Source organism: Lacerta agilis, chromosome 6 (genome assembly GCF_009819535.1).
Source record: "Lacerta agilis isolate rLacAgi1 chromosome 6, rLacAgi1.pri, whole genome shotgun sequence".
NCBI lineage: Eukaryota > Metazoa > Chordata > Lepidosauria > Squamata > Lacertidae > Lacerta > Lacerta agilis.
The window spans coordinates 79,557,165-79,579,262 of record NC_046317.1 but is presented as its reverse complement, the minus strand read 5'-3'; positions in this window follow the sequence as shown (position 1 = coordinate 79,579,262).

Sequence of the window (22,098 nt, the reverse complement as noted above, 5' to 3'; positions counted from 1 at the left end):
TATTTTGTTTCGAATAATAATACTAATTTTTAATAATAATAATAATAATAATAATAATAATAATAATAATAATAATAATAGCCCACCCATCTGGCTGGGTTTCCCCAGCCACAATGGGTGGCTCCCAACAGAATATTAGAACCACAATAAAATATCAAACATTAAAAACCTCCCTAAACAGGGTTGCCTTCAGATGTCTACTAAAAGTCAGGTAGTTGTTTATTTCCTTGACATCTGGTGGGAGGGTGTTCCACAGGGCGGGTGCCACTACCAAGAAGGCCCTCTGACTGGTTCCCCGTAACCTCACTTATCGCTGTCAGGTCAGGGAACCGCCACAACGCCCTTGGAGCTGGACCTCAGTGTCTGGGCTGAATAATGGGGGTGGAGACGCTCCTTCAGGTATACTGGGTCAAGGCCATTTAGGGCTTTAAAGGTCAGCACCAACACTTTGAATTGTGCTCAGAAACGTACTGGAAGCCAATGTAGGTCTTTCAGGACCAGTGTTATATGGTCTCGGCGGCATATACAATGCAATGGGACTTAAGTTGCACATGACTAATTTGTCCTGTTGATTTCAAGAGGACTGAAGTGTGAGTAGCTTAATCTAGAATGATTGTAGAATCATAGAACTGTAGAGTTGGGACCCAAGGGTCATCTAGTCCAACCACCTGGAACACAGGAATCTTTCACCCAACATGGGGTCAGAACTCATGAACCTGAGATTAAGACTCTCGTGCTCTACCAACTGAACTATCCTCCACCCTAATCTTTTCCATTTATTTAATTTACTCATTCAGCTACACATTATTGTTTGTATAGTAAGTGAATCATCAGAAATCCTATGATAGAGATGTGGGGCTGAAGCTCCGCACTACCCAACAATACTGAGAACATTGCAACTATGCAACAATTTAAGCTGGGTTAAGTCAGTCAGGAGAAGGGGACGACAAGGAGAAGGAGGCGACAGAGGACGAGATGGTTGGACAGTGTTCTCGAAGCTACTAACATGAGTCTGACCAAACTGCGGGAGGCAGTGGAAGACAGGAGTGCCTGGCGTGCTCTGGTCCATGGGGTCACGAAGAGTCAGACACGACTAAACGACTAAACAACAACAATAACAACAACAACAACAACAAGTCAGTCCATATACCAACACATGGCTGTTTAAAATGATGTAATACTGCTTTAAATGTATGGTATGGTTGTGGCATTCTCTCCATCTCTCTCTCTCCCAGAAACCCTGCATTTCAACTTTCAGACTAAACTTTTCACATTTTCAGTCCTGCCCTAATTTAAAGGCAGAGCTTGCTCATTACAAATGCTTACATTTGTTGCTGGGTATTGCAGAATCTTAGTGAGTTCTGAATGTAGCAAGGGGAGGAAGGACAACTGTAATGCACATCTGCAAATCTCACACCAGCCAACGTAGTAGGATAATATTTTTTTTCTGCTAGGGCATAATATTTGAAGTTATTTTGAGAGGTTGTTTTGGGTCTGGGTTTGTTTTTCCACAAGAGAACCAGCTTCTGAACAAATGCACTTTTAAAAATTCAATTTCCTTCTAGCTGCTAGAGGAAATTCACATCAAGTATTGCCTGTGCGGATGGCAGAAGTCCAAGCATAGGGGAGATCTATATGTCAGTATGATGTTCTGTCTCTAGTTACTGAGGTCTGTAATGGGTAACAGCTTAGACAATAGGATGAAAGGCTGAACAAAAGTTTCTCTCTCTCTCTCTCTCTCTCTCTCTCTCTCTCTCTCTCTCTCACACACACACACACACGCACGCACGCACACACACACATTTGTGCATCAGCAATCCAAAGTAAAGCATTTTAAAATCCACCTGATTAAGCAACCTGCTAATTATCACCCATTGTACTCAATGGGTTTCATTATGGCTGGATTATGCCCTACATTTTAAATACTAAGAAACTGATGTTTCAACACCAAATTAGGCTCAAATTAGTCCGAAATAAAACATGGTAATTTGTGTTGACACAGTGTTCAGTGTAAAAAGGTATGAAATCATAATATAACTCACTTTTTGACTTAGGAAACAAGAATGGGGGGGGAGTGTTTTAGTTTTGGTAGGTTATGCATGCAAACGGTTTGATATAGTGCAGATATGGATTACAGTTGGCTAAGTGTCCGCGGAGGACAACTTCCCCTAAACAAATGTGACTGGGCTTACTGCTACATGCTTTCAATGTATGTATTGGGCTTTTATGTCAGAAGAGAACACAGGGGAGGCACTGTGGTGTAGTGGTTAGAATGTTGGGCTAAGGCCCAGGAGTCCCAGGTTCAAATCCCTGCTCAGCCATTAAGCTTTTTGGGTGACCTTGGGCCAGTCGCCTTCTCTTAGTCGAACCTACCTCACAGGGTTGTTGTGAGGATAAAAGGAGAAAGGGGAGAATGATGCATGCCACCTTGAGCTCTTTGCTAGAAAGTTCCATAATGCTACTGCTGATATGTAAAGCCCTTCATGTCATGGGACTGCTTTTCTTGCAGGATCACCTGACCCCCTGACTTTGATCTGCAGAACTGGTACTGTTGTAGTTGCCACATAATATTTGTTATAAGAAATCAATCTTTTAGTGTGGCAGCACCTACATTTTGGATCTCCCTTTTTAATTGATTTTTTATGGATGATTTTAATATTTCTGGTAAACCTCTTACAGGTAAATAAAACTTTATGTGTAGGAACTATTTACACAACTAGTTCCTTATTCAGTTAGGGATGTACATGAGGAATTATTCACTTATTATAGCATTGCTCAAGCACAAATTAAAATAATATATTAAAATATACATGAAATCCTTCTAACACTGAGAATGTACTGATGCTGAGGATGTAACGCAAAGTGTTGCAGCACCAAATGCTTCTGTTCAGGGTCCCAGTTAACCAGCCATTTAGCTGCACCCTCTTCCAAAATACTCCATTATTTCTTTGCTCCCTACGCACATTTACCCAAGAGACAAACAGCTGTGGCAGTTAGCATTGTCAGACATCATGGGCTGTTCAGATTTTGTTTCGTTTCCTCTCTCTCTTTTTTGGTCCTCTTAAAGGTAAAGGGACCCCTGACTATTAGGTCCAGTCATGTCTGACTCTGGGGTTGTGGCGCTCATCTCACGACTGGCCGAGGGAGCCGGTGTACAGCTTCCTGGTCATGTGGCCAGCATAACTAAGCCGCTTCTGGCAAACCAGAGCAGCACACGGAAACTCCGTTTACCTTCCCGCCGGAGCGGTACCTATTTATCTACTTGTACTGGCGTGCTTTCAAACTGCTAGGTTGGCAGGAGCAGGGACCGAGCAACGGGAGCTCACCCCGTCATGGGGATTCAAACCGCCAACCTTCTGATCGGCAAGCCCTAGGCTCTGTGGTTTAGACCACACCGCCACCCGTGTCCTTTTTGGTCCTCGTAGTGATTATTTTTTTCTAAATATTTTTGGCCTTCTGAAAACCTTGGGATTCCCCAAGCATACCGACTCCTTCCTCTGATGCCTGAATGGTGTTTTTTCCCTACATAATGATCAGCAGTCACTTCTGAACATAGCTGTTAGAGGGAGTTGTTGGTACCATTACTGCTGCTGTTGCTGCTACTGCTAGTATTAGTGTGCGGCATCTTCACTATATTTATGCAACAATTCAGCCTATACTGAATACTTTATTTTTGGGTAGGAGGTAATTTTGATTAGCAGTTTAACATCACATTGCATTTTAAAATTTGACTCTCATCCATTATTTTTACTGATCAGTGCTTTCAACTCCAACTCAAATAATAAAATTAGTTTATTTGTAAGCAACCAAAATATTACTTTATTTGGAAGCAACCAAATCAACTTTGTAATCAGCCACAGGAAAAGCAGACCACCAGCCTCTCTCTCTCTCTCTCTCTCTCTCTCTCTCTCTCTCTCTCTCACACACACACACACACACACACACTACACCATTACACAGTCCAGACCATCAAGTACATACACTGAAACTGAAACTCAATTCAGATAATACTGAGGACTCAGCTACATTGGTAAAGAAAAGGTGTTTTATATGCGTTGTGTATGCATTATAACACCGTGACACCAGATGGCGCTGTGGAGTTCCGTTTTTGCCCACGCAATTTCTCATACAAAGTTTGCAACACGTTTTCCTGAAACGCTGCTTTGGTGTGTTGAGATCCAGTCTGAGGCAATGTTTGTGGGCAGTTTTCTAGATCAGATGGATGAGCGGTTAGCTGCTCCTGATGGGCTTACAACTTGATCTGAAAGAGTAGCTTCACAGCTTGGGTTGCTTCCGGTTCCATTGCTGTCTCTTGGACTCAGTGGCGTGGCGTGGCGTGCCTTCCATCAGCTTTGGCTGGTGGCCCAGCTGCACCCCTATCTGGACCTCTCTTGTCTAGGCTCTGATCACCATTAGGTTAGATTACTGCAATGCATTATATGTGGGGCTGCCTCTGAAGACAGTTCAGAAACTAGCTGGTACAGAATTCAGCAGCCAGGTTGCTCACTGATGTGAGACGGTTTCAGCATATAACACCAATCCTGGTCCAACTGTGCTGGATGCCATTTAGTTTCCAGGCCCAATTCAAAGTGCTGGTGTTGGCCTATAAACGGCTCAGGATGGCAATACCTCTCCTCTGCCAGTGTGTTTGCACCACACTGACCTTGCTTCTTCCACATCTTCCGCTCTGCCCTGCAGCAATGCAACCAAACGGAGGTCAGGTGAATGGCAGCAGCCTCCCCCTCCACACACATTGTCTGCTACTGGTTCCACTGATTCCCTGGTGCTTACTCCTAGGTAAGTGTGCACAGGATCAAGGCTGGTCAAGGATGTTTTGCTACTGGAGGCAAAACAGAAAATTGCACCCTCTCCTCCTCTTCCAGTGCTTCTTCCCTTCCCCCACCTCTTGAGGTGACTCAAGGCAGCCAAGGGAAGCCCCAGAATGCTGAAAGTTGGGGGGATAGGAGCCTGGAGAGAGGCAGTGGGGGGAGGGCAACATGCACAGGAGGCAGTAAGCAGCACACTTCCAGCTAGTCCAACCTGCCACCCGAGGCAACTACCTAACCAAGTCTCAGGGGCAAGCAGCCGTGCATAGCAGTGCTTATCTCGATTTATTGTTTTTCTCTCTCAAACATCCAACATGAGCCATCCAATATGCTGGAAATTTTATTTTGGGGCACTTTAAGAAAAAAGCAAATAAACAAGGGTTTCTCCCCCCCCCCTCTCTCTTAGCATCTACCATTTAAAGAATATGGCCCAGGAAAAATAATTCCCACTTGGGGGGGGGGGAATCACAAGCAGCTGAAAGCTGATGGCAGATATTTTTGGGGAGAAGGGGAAATAAATTCTCACTCCATTATTATTTTTGCCAGATGACAAGAGAGAAAGTTTTCCATTAAAAAGACTCTGACAGGCTGGGGGCCTCCTTTGGAGACATACAAACAAACAGCAGATCGCAGCACAGCATCTTTAATACATTCCACCCATGACAGCAAATCATTTCAGACTTTGCTAGAGAATAAATATGAAGAGTGAAATTAGGTGCTGCTTTCTTTTTATAAAAAAAAAGTTGTCAAAGATCAAACGGAACTTTTATCGTAATTCAAGTGATTCCACACACCTCCTCCCTTAGTTAGGTGGCAAACCACTGGAGATCCCCAAATGTTAATTGAAACTTTGACACATTACTTTTTTCATCTCTGGGCTGAAAGGTACTCAGGTTTACATGTCAAGTCCTGTTAAACTGGGAGATGGGGGGAAAAATTAAACCGCCATACTAGCAGTTTCACACCCAACACACCATCATTACCTGCAATTACCATAAATGTAATTGAGGGAGATTCAGCACAGAATTTATCCTTATGGTTTAGGGGCAAACATAGGAACATGGGAAGCTGCCTTATACTTACTCAAACCAATGGTCCATCTAGCTCCATGTTGTCATTGTAATTTTCAAGCAAAGGCCAGGGATTAAAACTTCATGCAAAGCAGAAGCTCTGAGACTGTGTGATGGCTCCGTATAGTTAAAGCTATGGTTTTCCCAGTAGTGATATATGGAAGTGAGAGCTGGACCATAAAGAAGACTGATCGCCGAAGAATTGATGCTTTTGAATTATGGTGCTGGAGGAGACTCTTGAGAGTCCCATGGGCTGCAAGAAGATCAAACCTATGCATTCTGAAGGAAATCAGCCCTGAGTGCTCACTGGAAGGGCAGATCTTGAAGCTGAGGCTCCAATACTTTGGCCACCTCATGAGAAGAGAAGACTCCCTGGAAAAGACCCTGATGTTGGGTAAGATGGAGGACACAAGAAGAATGGGATGACAGAGGATGAGATGGTTGGACAGTGTTCTAGAAGCTACCAACATGAGCCTGACCAAACTGCAGGAGGCAGTGGAAGACAGGAGTGCCTGGTGTGCTCTGGTCCATGGGGTTATGAAGAGTCAGACACAACTAAATGACTAAACAACAACAACAACAAACTTCATGCAAAGCAGAAGCTCTGAGACTGTGTGATGGGTCTTTCCCAAATAATATTTCGCAGACCTGCAATAAATATTTGTAATATTTATAAATGAGGGGAAATGTTTCACAGGCTTGAGCTACTTATAATCCTATAATCTGAGGCATGTGTTTGATTTACAAGAAGAAATCAGTACCACTCACACAGTGTGTGTGTCCTCCCCCCCCCCAGTAGAGTTTACCCCATATCCTTTGGGCAAAATGACCAAAGACTTCCTAGTTAGCATAACTGGCTGCAGAATCTGGGAAGGTTGTGTAGCCAGCTGCTGCAGTAACCCATCAGAATGTGCTATAGTGGAAGTCAACATTTAAATAGCTAGTAAGTAGCACAGTGTGTGTATCCTACCCCATTACAGCTCCTTCTGTTTGGTTATTCAGAAAAGTCCGTTCACATCATCAACTACACAATGGGATGGCTAATCCCTGGCCCAGAGGCCTGATCTAGCACACAAACGCACCAGCAATTTTTCTCTAGCCCACCAAGACGCTACCAAGTTTGGCAGCAGTGGCAACAAGGAACAAAAATAAAGGAGGTATTTAAAATAAAGGGGTTTGAGCTCCTGCACCCAATCCAGCCTACTGAAGGTAATACAATTGCAGTACACACTAGGAGTGATGGTCCATGAGGTTGCATGAAGACAGCTCAAGGAGTTTGTTTTCTTACACTGTGACTTCTTACACTGTGGATATTGGCTGGCTTAGTTCACTTGGGTCCACAGTTGTGTTTAACACAGTAGCCATCCAAATGTTCCTGAGAAGCCTACAAGCAGGACGTGAGATCAGTAGGTCTCTCCTTACGTTGGCCATGTATTCTATTTTACAGAGGACAGACCTCTGTTAGAAATGCTGTCAGAGGAGAGTCATCCACTTGAAGAGCTGTTTGGTCCAGGATTGGTTTAAAGGTGAAGAATCACACAAAAGGAACCCAAAGGAAAGCCTGGAAGTTGCCCATCAATGATTAGCACCTGGGCAGCAGACTGAGAAGGCGTTCAGGCCATCCAGCCACAGTCTTTCCTGCTGCAAGGAGATGCATTGCATTCCTATTTGAATTACAGTAACAAACCCTCCAACATTTCTCCGACGAAAACAGGGACATCCCATTCCATAAGGATAATGTTACTATTTATACCCCACACATCTTACTGGATCGCCCCAGCCACTCTGGGCAGCTTCCAACATATGTAAAAACGTAATAAAACATTAAACATTTTTTAAAAAAAACTATACAGGATTGTCTTCAGATGGCTCGGGGGTCGGATAACTCCATACCCTCCAGCATTTCTCCAATGAAAATAGGGACATCCTAAGGAAAAGTGGGATATTCCGGGTTCAAATCAGAAACCAGGGCAGCTTCTCTAAATCAGGGACGTCCCTGGAAAATAGGGACACTTGAAGGGTCTGCAGTAATTATGTTTCTCTTGGCATCTAGACATCTAAATTAGCATATGCAAACCTCATGCAAAGTCTTGCCGTCTTTTGCCTTATTTTTAATGCTGCATTTCCTCTCTTTGGCCCTCTTACCCTGAGACACTTTACACTCCACTTTCTCAAAAGGAATGCAAAAAGCTCCCTTCTCTGCCCCCCTCCACTTGTGTAATCTTGCTTTTTTATTAAAAATAATTATCTGCTTTTACATGTTCTTAATGGCTCTTTCAGTGGCTTTTATAGATTTTAGAACATGGAGAGTTTTAAGTTCTGCTTGTACTGCTTGTTACTCCTGTTGCGCTGGCTGGTTATATTCTTTGCTGCTCAATGTTTTGTATTTTTTAATGTACTGTTTTTTAATTAATTTTTATTAAGGATTTTCTTGATTTACAAAGGTGTGCGCAACGTCTCTCTCGGTTCCCCCCCCCCCACGTGTAACATTTTTACAAATCAGTTTTGGTTGTTGAGACATTAAGGAGGAAAGGGGGAAAGAGGTGTGTGGGATGGGTGAGGTGGGGTGACATTGTTTCTATTTTACTTAATACATGTAGGGTTTGGTGTCAGTGTTGTTTATGTAGGTTCTCTGTTGTTCACTGGTGCCTCTTTGGTGGTGAGAGAGGTCAGATTGGTGTAGGGTGTGATTGTTCATTTGTGATTGGCTGTGGTGATCTTTTGGTTTCCTGTGTGAGCGGGTGTTTTTGACCAGGTTAGCCATATTGATTTGTATGCTGTCAGTACATTATCTTATTTTCACACACAAGATAATATACTGTTTTTAGCAGAAGCTGCTCAGCAAACCTTGCAAGGCAGCATGTAAACATTTTTTAATGAATAATATAAAATTCATAATACATAGACACTAGGGAAAGAGTATGTGACATACAATTAGGACCTGTAGCAAGCAACTGGAACATGATGTAGTAACTACTATCTTGGCATCAGGTTGACACAACTAGCGATATGGGTGGAGCAAATGGGTGGGGGCACCTGCCCCTCCTGAAAAATGACTTATCCTGACAGATGGCTGTCAAGCCTCTGCTTAAAGACCTCCAAAGAAGGAGACTCCACCACACTCCTTGGCAGCAAATTCCACTGTCGAACAGATCTTACTGTCAGGAAGTTCTTCCTAATGTTTAGGTGGAATCTTCTTTCTTGTAGTTTGAATCCATTGCTCTGTGTCCGCTTCTCTGGAGCAGCAGAAAACAACCTTTCTCCCTCCTCTATATGACATCCTTTTATATATTTGAACATGGCTATCATATCACCCCTTAACCTTCTCTTCTCCAGGCTAAACATACCCAGCTCCCTAAGCCGTTCCTCATAAGGCATCGTTTCCAGGCCTTTGACCATTTTGGTTGCCCTCCTCTGGACACGTTCCAGCTTGTCAGTATCCTTCTTGAACTGTGGTGCCCAGAACCCTTTCCCTTCCGCCATGCTCAGCATGCACACAAGAGCATGTGATGTTCTGCAGTGCATGGTTGGAATTGCTGCTTTCGAACGAGTTGATGGACTTTCTGTATCCCTTCCCCTCCGCATAAAACAGAGTTCCCTCCCAGTTCTGTTTTGCTGCCACTTTGCATTGCCTCCCCATAACTCACTCCCCTCAAATACTTTTCATAGTACCACCACTGAACTATGTCCCCAGGCAGAGCATTTTTCTATGCACCCCCAGCACTGTCTGATTCCCAGCACCTTCGATAATTTCATCAACAGGCATCAGTATGCCCAGCATGCTGTGTTTTTATTTCTTAGACTTTTTCCCTTTTTTTAAAAAAAAAAAGCGGATCTGAGATGATCTTGAAAAATGGGAGAACAGGCGAGAAATGCTGCCACAGGCCAATACAGTAGCAGCTGTTAATTTTATTTAAAAAGCCATTTGTTTGAAACGTTTCAGCTTGGATTCAGTTTCTGGGGGGCAGACAGGCAGAAGGACACATTCACCGGGCAAGCATCTGCCAGCACAACCAGTGCCGTCTCATGCATTCTGAGCAGGCAGGAGAAGGATGAGCTCAAATGGAATTGAAATTAACTTATTAGACATCCTTCGCTTTCCCAGTGTGGTTCCCCAGCATATGATTGTGAAGGCAGGAAGACCCTTCCCAGGGCCAGCTCTTCCAAGAAGCAAAACAGGCCAGCATCATTAATTGGGGTGGGGGGGGAGAGGAGGAAATTGCCGAGCTATTTAATTAATTGGAGTGCATTGTTAAACTATGGAATTCTCTCGCACGAGAAGCAGTGAGGGCCACCAACTTGAATGGCTTTAAGAGGGAATTAGACAAATATTTGGAGGATAAAAGCTTTCACCCTGATGGCTATACATTTAAAGCAGTATCATACCACAAAGGGAGGCAGTGAGAGATTTTACTTTCTTGGGCTCCATGATCACTGCAGACGGTGACAGCAGTCATGAAATTAAAAGACGCTTGCTTCTTGGGAGGAAAGCAATGACAAACCTAGACAGCATCTTAAAAAGCAGAGACATCACCTTGCCGACAAAGGTCCGTATAGTTAAAGCTATGGTTTTCCCAGTAGTAATGTACGGAAGTGAGAGCTGGACCATCAAGAAGGCTGATCGCCGAAGAATTGATGCTTTTGAATTATGGTGCTAGAGGAGACTCTTCAGAGTCCCATGGACTGCAAAAAGATCAAACTTATCCATCCTTAAAGAAATCAGCCCTGAGTGCTCACTGGAAGGGCAGATCCTGAAGTTGAGGCTTCAATACTTTGGCCACCTCATGAGAAGAGAAGACTCCCTGGAAAAGACCCTGATGTTGGGAAAGATGGAGGGCACAAGGAGAAGGGGACGACAGAGGATGAGATGGTTGGACAGTGTTCTCGAAGTGACTGGCATGAGTTTGGCCAAACTGCGAGAGGCAGTGGAGGATAGGGGTACCTGGCATGCTCTGGTCCATGGGGTCACGAAGAGTCGGACACGACTGAACAACTGAACAACAACAATACCACAAAAAATCCTGGGAATTGTAGCTTGCTCTGAAAGTTGTTAGGAAACCCTCATATTTCCCAGAGTCCCCTGGGGGAAAGGATTAACTATTAAACCATTCTGAGAATTATAGCTCTGTGAGGGGAATAGGGGTCTCCTAACTTAGCGCCCATAACAAACTGCAGTTCCCATGATTCTTTGGAGCAAGCTATGAATGTTTAAAGTGGTACAGCGCAGATGGGGCCTCTGTTCTACCTCCATTGTTACCTCTGAATACCAGTTGCTGGAAACAACAGGAGGGACGAGTGATGTCCCCATATCACAATCGTCCAACAAGCAATGACGGGTGTGGTCAGTGGCACTGCAACTATCATGCACGTTTTCAAAACAAGAGGCGAAAGGGTTGTGTGAACCCCCACTTAGGCAACAATATAAAAGAGTTGGTATCTGAATGTTTTAAACTGCAAACTGCCTTGTGCACATCGGCAGGATGTAAATGTAACTAAGCACGAAAGGAAATAAATGTTGCACAGACCCCCAGTTCTCTCTTGCATATGCACACTGTGCTAAACAGCCTGAGGAGTTGGGAAAGGGGTGACTAGAAAAGCAAAGCATCACTCTCTGCACAAGCTCGTACCCCAAGGCACCATGATAAAGCGGGTTCTCCTTCATGGAGAGCACGTGTTGCGGTGGGGGCCAGCAAGTCACCCCTCTGTTGCTGGGCGGGATCGTATAGATGGCCATTGCTGTGATTGGGCCCTGGGTGTCGTTGGGGAGATTTCTATGTTGCAATTGTTGATGGACAGCCCAGAGCTTATATATGTCTTTGCACGCAGCATGAGCTTCCTCTTTGCTGCGTGCATTGGATCACCCGCCCTCCCTCCCTGTTATTAGGCTTCTGTGTATATCCTTGCTATGCCTGTCATGGGGTCGTCTGCTTTTGGGGCAGGGGCCTGGTAGGAATTTTTCCATTTGGCCGATGGCTGGTGCCATCTGGTTTTCGCCTACTGCGTAGCAATTCGTCGCAACTTGTAAGTTTGGCGGTTAGGCATTGGTTATTAATGTGTTGGTGGAAGGGTCAGGATTGACTGTGGCTGCCCCTCCAATGCTGCTGCTGCGTGGGAAATTCCGTTAAAGGAAACCAGGGGCTTGCCATGCTTTTGTCCGTATCCCCTGGTTGGGGGGCAGGGCCACACAAGAGCCCCTGGGAGCATTTGGGGAGAGGCGAGGGTCAGACCCCCGGCTCCCATTCTCTCCCCAAAGTGTTTTCCCTTTACTGACTTCCACAGGCGGGCGGATGTCAGTTCTGTCCCCAGTGGGACAGATAGTCTGAACCAATGCCTAAGCAACCACTCACATTATTTTGTATTTTAATAAAGTTGTGGCCAAAATTATGCCAAAAACCTTAAACTTACCGGTAAATCTCTGTGTAAAGTGTGTTTCATTTGAGGGGTGGTTTGGGGACCTCGACACACAATGTTAAAAAACTCCACCCACCATTGGCTTCAGCTCCGACTGCCATGTGACCACAGCACCCAATAGACTTTTCCCACTGGAGATGCACTCAAAGGGACAAATGTAGCTTATGTGGCTTCACACATAAAATTTAAATGAGCTCTTGCTTTAATTGGCTTCATAATGTGGATGTGAGACCGATGCTGGCCTGAGTATTCACTTGCATGAGAAATACTTCTCATCCAGTGCTCAGCATGAACTCGTTCAGTTGAACAAAGTTCACTGAGCCAGTGCAAAAAAACCTCTAAGCCACACCCAAAAGTCATTTTGATAATTGCTGGGTGAATTAAGTTCATTTGGGGGAGTTAGAACTTTGAACGATTTCTAGTTCATCTTCACATTTATTCCCCCCCCCCAAGCAGGAGGCCTGGGCCCTTAGAATAACTTTTTCAAAAATAATGGAAGCTATCAGACATATAAAGAAAGTTAGAAAGCAAACAGTGGAGGCATCATTTTAGGGCTTATTAGGCAGATAGAGAGGTGCCATAGGTCCTAAATACACTTGAGTCAATCACTGTTGCTAAGAAATAAGAAGGGAGGAATGTGAGGCCTTTTCTGTATCCTTCCTACTGAAGAGATTTGTTTACTTCCAATGGAAGCAGTTTGTAGTAAGAAGTACAAAGTGAATGATGCCTTGTCCTTTTAACAATGGTGCAGCTGGGACAAATTAAACAGGGTATTGGTAAGTCTTTTCTAGTATGCAAATACAATGATGGGGAAACCTTCACTTCTTCACATTCTATCTGTCTGTCAGACATCTTATTACTTCTGTGTGGCCCTGGATTTACTTTTCAGCCCTGTACTTCAACACAGTAGCTTGTAACTTGATGAACTCAAACTGAACTAATTCATTTTGTAAAGGGGCAAAACTGAACAGGAACTAGTTCCTTTTAAAAATGAACTTTCCAAGCTCTCATCTCCTTTGCTTTCTCTCTCTCTCTCTCTCTCTCTCTCTCTCTCTCTCTCTCAAGGTTTGTTTATTGTTTCGAAAAGGATATAATCAAAAAGAAAAATTTCGCCCCACTCCCCTTTGCTTTCACATGAATAGCAATCTGACATTTAACATAAATAGCAAGAGATGTTCAAATCTGAACCTCACCTGTGAAAGTGGCTGGTGCTGAAAACAGCGTGTTTTCTGGGTGATTTTCTAGCAATTTTGATGAAAGTAATGTGGATTACGAACATCAGAGCAGTCCGTAGGTTTGGGACACTGTTCTGCTTTGATGGAGTTGCCAATTTCACTCCAAATCCTGCTTTTCATGAATTTTGATAACCGCCTTTCATGAAATGTACAGTAACCACCATCAGAAAAAGGGGATAACACTAGTCATGTTAAATGACATTGCTGAACAATCCTAGTAATCCAACATCCCTGATTTCATAGAAATCACACTTGGCAGCATTTTGCAACGTGGTGGGGTTTTGTTTTGTTTTTTGGGTTTTTTTGTGGGCTGTGCTTTGAGTTTGGTTTCTTTGTTTAAGGGGTCTATTAGCAATTCAGCAATCTTGTCATCAGTTCTGTTGGCTGAGCTCCCTGGAAGCTCTGCTCATATATGGCAACTAGTTGGAACAGGCAATCTTTATGCATACTTCCTTTAAAGGTAAAGGTAAAGGTACCCCTGACCGTTAGGTCCAGTCGTGGACGATTCTGGGGTTGTGGCACTCATCTCACTCTATAGGCCGAGGGAGCCAGCGTACAGCTTCTGTGTCATGTGGCCAGCATGACTAAGCCGCTTCTGGCAAACCAGAGCAGCGCACAGAAATGCTGTTTACCTTCCCACCGGAGCGGTACCCATTTATCTACTTGCACTTTGACGTGCTTTTGAATTGCTAGGTTGGCAGGAGCAGGGACCGAACAATGGGAGCTCACCCCGTCGTGTGGATTCAAACCGCCGACCTTCTGATCGGCAAGCCCTAGGCTCTGTGGTTTAGACCACAGTGCCACCCACGTCCCTTCCTTTACTTGTAAATAAATCACACTGGGCTCTCTGGGCCACCTTCCTGCCAAATAACCATGCACAGAAGTGATTAATACAGCCGTACCCATAACACAGAGTTGTACATGTTTAATCCCATTGAAATCTACAGATCTAATACTTTGCTGGTAACACGGCAATCATATTCTCAGGTGTTTTGTAAAAGATTCCATTGAACTCAATGGGACTTGGTTTGTCAAAAGCCCCATAGTTAGGATCAAACTTTATATTTTGATAAAGCTGCCAAAAAAAAATTTTGTTTAAAAAAAATGCCATGCTTTCACAGATGGGGATAAAATTGCCTAAGGAAAAATAGCAAATTTGAAGGGAAAGTAAGAGAAGATAAGCATGATTATAATAACGCAGCAATTCAACACACGCTGAATATCAGGCAAGGTCAAACGTCTGACTGTTCAGAGGATGAACATAAGTGCGAACAGTGGGACATCGGTGTTTCTGCAGTCCGCATATTGCTGCTCTGTTTAGAGTAACTGTTTGAAATAAGTGCATAGCTCATTTCTCAACTGCACTTTCTTTTAGCAGAAATTGGAGGTGCATAACTACTTTTTTCCTTCTTTGATTATCTTAAGTCATCCTGCTTCCCGTCATTTAGAGACTGCCATCGATGTACACAATGCTTTCAAGAATAACACCAGCAAAAAGGACAAGTCCCTGCCCTGAGGCGCTTACAACTATGTGTATTACAATAAAGGGACAGGAGGGAAAGGGTGAAAAGGGAGGAGCAAGAGGAATAAGGAGATCAAAAATTAGTTTGGTTTCAGCAGAGGATAAGGGTTGGGGAGAAATCTGTTCCGTTAACATTTAAATGTGAACCTTTGCTAATATGCATTTCCCAACCAATAAGTCAGCTGAAGCAGTTATCCTTTCATTTTTGCACTGCTCCAAATTTTGTGATGTTGTGTGTGTGTGTGAAGTGCATGCACACACACACAAATGTGTGTCTTAGTGAAAGTAACATGTCTGGGAAAATTGCTTGCAAAAACAAGCAAACACTGCCTGGATACTGGAGGGAACTGCCTAGAGGTATGTGTATATTAGAAGAAATGTGCAAACAAATGCATATGAATTTTCTCCTTTAAAAAAATGCTGCCTGACACAGAAAGGTGTGGACTGAATTTTAGACTGGAAAAATGAAAAGCAGAAAAATCAAAATTGACATAGTCTTCCATCCCTAGTTGAGGTTGATGGTTAATGGCTGCATCCATGTTAGTTCTACTCAAAGTAGACCCATTGAAATTAAAGGACGCAACTAACAAAATAAATTAAAAAATTGTCCAGTAGCACCTTAAAGGTAATGGAACCCTTGACCATTAAGTCCAGTCGTGTCCGAATCTGGGGTTGTGGCGCTCATCTTGCATTACTGGCCAAGGGAGCCGGCGTACAGCTTCCGGGTCATGTGGCCAGCATGACAAAGCCGCTTCTGACGAACCAGAGCAGCACACGGAAACGCCATTTACCTTCCCGCCAGAGCGGTACCTATTTAGCTACTTGCACTTTGATGTACTTTTGAACTGTTAGGTGAGCAGGAGCTGGGACCGAACAACGTGAGCTCACCCCGTTGGGGGGGGGGATTCGAACCGCCAACCTTTTGATCAGTAAGCCCTAGGCTCTGCGGTTTAACCCACAGCGCCACCCGTGTCCCTAGTAGCACCTTAGAGACCAACTAAGTTTGTTCTGGGTATAAGCTTTCGTGTGCATGCACACTTCTTCAGATACAAAAACCTATACCCAAAACAAACTTAGTTGGTCTCTAAGGTGCTACTGGACTATTTATTTATTTATTTATTTATTTATTTATTTATTTATTTATTGACTGACTACGTCAGACCAACACAGCTACCTACCCGAATCTACAACTAACCAAAGTTCGTTAATTTCAGTGGGTCTATTTTTAGTACAATTTAGCCTTCATCCACACTATACATTTAAAGCAGTATCATACCAGTATAAAGAGCCATCACTTCCCCCAAAAGAATAATGGGAACTGTAGTTTGTTAAGGGTACTGAGTGTTGTTAGGAGATGCCTATTTCCCTCACTGAGCTACAGTTCCTAGAGTTCCTTAGGAAGGGGAACTGGTGGTTAAATCAACCTAGGAATGGTACCTGTCTGAGGGAATGGGGGGGTCACCTCACAACTCACAAGAAGGTGGAAGATGCCAAAAAGAGGTGGAGCCTGCCTGATATGAGATGGGAAGGAGTTCCAAAAGGTAGGTATTGCATAGAATTGCTCTCCTCCTTGCTTTCCAATAATACCACTTCACCAACAAAGCAGTTCTGGAACATGGGGCTGGAGAGGGGGAGAGGCGGGGGGAGAGGATGCATTTCATTATTACAGACGCTTCTGAGACGCTCAACCCCAGCACCAGTTTTCAGGTGCAAGCTTTGTAAAAACCCTTATGGATACCTGTCTTAAGTGTCTGTTTGCTGACACGACGGATTCTGCGATTGGACTGCAAAAGCAAAATAGGACGAGATGCAAGATTTTGAGCATATATATCATCCATACCCACAGGGAAAGTTTTGGGAAGGAAGATTCACTTGACAACACAGGTGATGGCTCAGGAGGCAAGCACCATCCAGATTGCTCTTCCCAGCTTGACGTTTGCATCTCAGCTAGTTGTCAGCTCTGGCAATTAAAGGGAAAACATTGCCTGACTTCTAAATTGATGCCGTTTGACCTACACGCTGCAGAGAAGGAATAAATGTGTAACTCGGCAAACACATCCGCTTGGCCGTGCTCCAAGCGATAACCCTCCTCTCTTTGCATCCATTTCAACGTGTGATGTTGGGAAGCGATGTCATCGTGGCATTTATTCTGCATTTAGTCTAAGAATTGAAGGGCAGTGCACAGTGGAATCTAGAGGGGCGGTGGGTCTCTACCGGACTGAAGGTCTTCAAGCTGGGGCTAGACAGCCATTTGTTAGAGATGCACTAGCCCTGGATTGCCTGCGACAAGCAGTGAGTTGAACTTGATGGGCCCCCCAACTCTATGATTCTGATCCAGAAAATTCCCCACCAACTTTCAAAGTCAGCTTTTCAGGGGACACAGTGATTATATTATGGGGAAAGGGCAGGAAAGTTCCTCCCTTTGTGTGACCATCATTGTCCTCGCCTAATTTAGGACCCAAACCCATACATTAATTGGTCTTCAACTAGTCGCTTGGGTCCCACCAAACATGGGTCACAACTAGGGTTGCTTGGTCAGGAGCATCACATGCCCTGAACCTGGGACCTAGAGAGGTCCCTAGTGATGTCATGGGTCTATGCAATAATTTGCAAGGACAGGTTATCTGGAGGAGAGGAGGGCATACCCTGCAGAGACTCTACGCAATAACTTGTAACCAGCTCCCATTGGGCTGAAGCTTGCAAGTAGCACAGTCTTCTTAATTTGGTGCTCTCACCCTTGCCACCTGACAGTGGGGAGCAAGCCAGCCTGGAGACATCAGGTGAGATCTGGCAGTATGGCAACCCTAGTTACGTCAGAAGCAAAACCACCCTATAAATATGTTGGGGGGAGGGGTAAGAAATAGGTTTCCAAATGGATCTCGAGGTTAAAAAGGAGGGACCCAAATCTGAAAACCTTGATGAAGGTGACTGGTCTACAAAGACCAGAAGAAGCTCTCCGGGGTTTCAGACATGCTGAAACCAGCAGCTTGATGGAAATGAGCCTGTAGTAAGAAAAATGGCTGTTTTGTAACGGTTCCTATCTACATCCTCCCCCACACTCTTCTTATGATGATGATAATGATTATTCAAAGCCAGGGCGTGTTGCTGCTATGTCTCCACAACTCATGGCCTTGTCATACTAAGTGTTCAGGAGAACCTGGGGAGTTGCAATCAATAATTGTCCTGAAAGCCAGAGTGATATTGATTTGTGCTTTTTAATGAGCTCAACTCCCATAATAGATCTGTTTGACAACTACATAATCTAGGTTTTATTATCTCTTTAAACATCCCACAGCTATTCGGCTAAGTAATAAAATAAAGAGCTTGCACACGGGGCAGGCTAAACTTGCCTCTTGAGTAAATGGCAGAGCATAATTAAAGTTTAGGCAGGGGATTTGTGTGCCCTGCTCTGGAATTGACTGATGATCAATTGCTTCTTCGGTTCTGTTAAACTGGTTTATTACCCAGAGTAGCAGATTTTGACAAGAGGAGCAAGGAGGGGTGTATTCAGATTAGCCAAAGTATCTTTGCTGATGCAGAGTTAACATTTCTCTCTGCTGCACTGTATTGCCAACGACTTTGCTTTGTTATCTGATAAAACTTAAAACTAATAGTTCAAAAAACAAGCAAAACGAAGTGGGGAGAGCATTAATAGGATAATATAATCAACTGGGTGGTGTGGGCCCTGTGTTGTTTGAAAGCCTAGAGTTCATAGATTTGGAGAGAAGGGGGGGATTCTAACAGCCCCCAAACTAGAATACAGTACACACTCCATAAATCACAAACCTACTTAATCTGCAGTTCCTGAAACAGTATGGGAAAGGAAACACAGCTATCCTTTGAAATTGACACTTCTCCCTATGTTGCAATGCAGTTCTCCAGCCAAAAAATAATAATGAATATATCAGGAGAAAAGCAGGCTTCCTAAAAAAAAAAATAGTAATAAGGAAAAACTCAGAGAACTGAAACTGAGTGATTTGTCCATTGAGAAGTGCAAGAGGGAAGCTACAATTGTTGTGATAAGACTTATGCAATTTTCTTAAAGGGGCTTAGTACCTCCCTACAAGGCGGAGGTGTTGGATGGGCATTGTCAGTTGGTAGAAGAGAAGAGAAGCAAATAGTTTGACGAAGGCAAAGCAAGTTGAAAACAGAAAGCAGGAAGTGACCAGGGGGATGAATTTTGCATATCAGTGCACAATAATTGGCCAGGTCCTTCACTGTTGGTAGCAGGTAACACAGTGTATCTATGAAATTACACAGCCAATTGTTGTTGTTTTTTTATTGTAGTAGCAGCAGTTCATCCTCCCAGTTTAATCAACCCAGTTATACAAAATCAGCTCTGCTCACATGAGTTGACCATATGGTGCTGAACCCAGCTTGGCTTCTAACCTCCAAGGAACCTTGACAGCCACTGTGACCGAGCATTCAAATGCAGAGTGTTAAGTCATTGCTCGTTAGGATCTTTGCCATCATTGCTGAAGTATCCATAATACGAGGTTCTGCTCTGTGTCTAGAGCCAAAAGCTTTAATTGCATCTGCCAAAGCCAAAGTGCTTCACAGATGATCGCTCATTCTTCTGGTTTTATCTCTGTGCATCCAAAGGCATGAGAGAATGGAAAGATATAGCGATTGTTAAGAGTTGCTACATATCACTAAGAACACACACACACACACACACACAAGTATAAGAATTCCAGGAAAATGCTGAAGCTATTGGGATATCTGCTGTGCATTCCAGAAACCCAGAATTTACCGCAAATCTTTTGCAAATAGGGTCTGTGCACGAAAAGGTCAACTTATGAAAATTTCACCATTATTACAGAATTGCAATATGCATTTCAATTTAATTACTTTTAGGGCTTTTTCTATTATTGCTCAGATGCCTCTCTTGCTTTCTCTCTCTGAGGTCTCCTAGATAAAATAGTGACAGATGCATTTATCAGCAGCTATAAACAATTTGAGTTGCAGTTTCCCATTGTTGGTCAAATTCTTCCAAAACTGGCTCAGGTAAGAACATTGGGGGCTCCTAAATATTTACCTCAGACTGGAGATGTGCTTTGAAAGCCCGCCAATTCATATCCATTCTCAACTCTTCTTCATCCCTCAAAGTCCCAGCCAGCACCCCACCCCACCCCACCCCAAAAAACCCACACCGTTCCCCATTGCTTGGCAGGTAGCAGTGGGGTGTACACTGGTGTGTACCCCCCGTAGCTGGCTTTCTGTAGGCTCTGCTCCTACTTGTCCCTGTACCTTTTATACCTACACATCCCAAGTGACTGGATGGTCAGAGAACCATAGAAGAAGAGTTTGGATTTGATATCCCGCTTTATCACTACCCGAAGGAGTCTCAAAGCGGCTAACATTCTCCTTTCCCTTCCTCCCCCACAACAAACGCTCTGTGAGGTGAGTGGGGCTGAGAGACTTCAAAGAAGTGTGACTAGCCCAAGGTCACCCAGCAGCTGCATGTGGAGGAGCGGAGACGCGAACCCGGTTCACCAGATTACGAGACTACCGCTCTTAACCACTACACCACACTGGAGAACAAGAAGTTCTCCCAGTTCACCAGATTACGAGTCTACCGCTTTTAACCACTACACCACACTGGCTCTCAGCCATGTCTGCATTCCCACCTGTGCGAGTGTCAAAACAATCACCCAACAGCTGCAATGCTGCATAATTTAAGTACAGTACAGATGAACAGCCAACAGAATAAAGATGGGGCAGGGGGAAAGAGCAGAGCAATGGTGCTTCTTGGTTTCCTTCTCAATATAGTTGCAGAAGGAAGCCAAAACACCAAAGAGAACTGCAGCTGATGAGGAAGCAGGTTATGCCAGCTTGTAAGTTCCACCCCATGACATTGTGGAACCTAGTACTTTGGCAGCAAGCAAGCCAAAAACTCAAGACTATTCTCCAGCCATATTTAAGAGCCCTACCGGATCAGGTGGCGGGTTTATCTATTCCAGCATGTTTGACTCCAAGGACCATCATTCCCTAACTAGGGCTGATGGGAATTGAAGTTCAACAACATCTGGAGGGTCTCAGGCTGTCTATGTGCCTCAGAGAAGGCCCAACAAGGAAGTGTTTTATTGTTAAATATGCTTTTCGGCACAATTGCCTCTATCAAGGGCTTATGTCTAAAACAGGCATGGCAACATTTATATATTTACCTGGCAGCATTCCCTATTGCATACAATGAAATTCTCCTGAGTAAAGATGCATAGGATGGCACTGGCAATGTTTACAAGGAGATATAGTAATATTATCTTTGATTTTCCGACTCTGAATTTCCAAATGCTATTTATTAGCAGCTGGTTGGGAGAATTAAACCACCTGCCCTTGCGAAAACTGGATATCGTTGTAAATAAATAGTTTGGTCTTGGCAGTAAATTCATCCTGACTGCAGCTTGTCTCATTCATACAGTTCCTACTAATAAGATTACAGCTAGAATATTACATCTGTCAGGAACTATAATAATTGTTTTCTAATGTGAGATATGGATTGAAATGTTTCTATACTGAGCAATTTTGGAGCCCAAGTTCTGAATTTTAAATGCAGACTTCTTTCATGCTCTCTAAAACTAGAAGCAGTGCGAAATTTCAAAATTCAAGTTATCTATATCTTCACCATTCTTCTCTTGCACATTTGTGCGTTCAGTGTTTCTGTGTTTTCTAGGGGGCCTGTTGGATTATTAAATAACTGCCACATGGAGCTCTCACTAAATTGTTCCATATACCATGCTGTTTGGGTGCAGAGAGTGTGCCACTTTGAAGATCAGGCAGGCCGAAAATTTGGCCGTGCCAAAGCAGACATCCCCAAAGAAAGGCTTGCAGTGGCGTGGCAAACTATCACCATTCTGCTTGCTGGCCATCATAGAATCATAAAATTGTAGAGCTGGAAAGGACCCCAAAGGTCATCTAGTCCAAGATGCTGCAATGCAGGAATCTCAGCTAAGGCATCTATGATAGATGGTCATCCTTCCTCTGCTTAAAAACCTTCGAGGAAGGAGAGTCCACAACCTCCCAAGGGAGACTGT